Source organism: Apaloderma vittatum, unplaced genomic scaffold, assembly GCF_000703405.1.
Source record: "Apaloderma vittatum isolate BGI_N311 unplaced genomic scaffold, ASM70340v1 scaffold33258, whole genome shotgun sequence".
Lineage (NCBI taxonomy): Eukaryota > Metazoa > Chordata > Aves > Trogoniformes > Trogonidae > Apaloderma > Apaloderma vittatum.
Window position 1 is genome coordinate 1,160 of NW_009730728.1, and position 364 is coordinate 1,523.

Below are 364 nucleotides of genomic sequence, written 5' to 3' on the forward strand. Positions count from 1 at the left end.
CTGCTGGAAGTGTTGCACTGTTGGCTTTAAAATTCTCTGTAATCATAGCGTTCATCTTCCATTTGTGATTAGAACGAAACTAACTCTTAAAATCGATTTGGTGAGGCTTAGGGTCACTAGACTGGAAGCAGGAGAGTTTGTCACAGACGTGCTGCACGGGACCTGGTCTCCAGAGCTGTCTGGAACACTGAGCAGTGAACCGGCAGCTGGAGACCTGGTTGGTGTCTTGTAAGAGGTGAAGGAGGAGGGGTGGGAAGCCCTGGACCAGGCTCTGGGCACTCAGATCTTGGTTGTCCTTTGTGTTACTGCTGTCGCTTCACTGGCGGGAGAGGGACAAGGGCCCTGGGGAGACACCGGCAGTGGG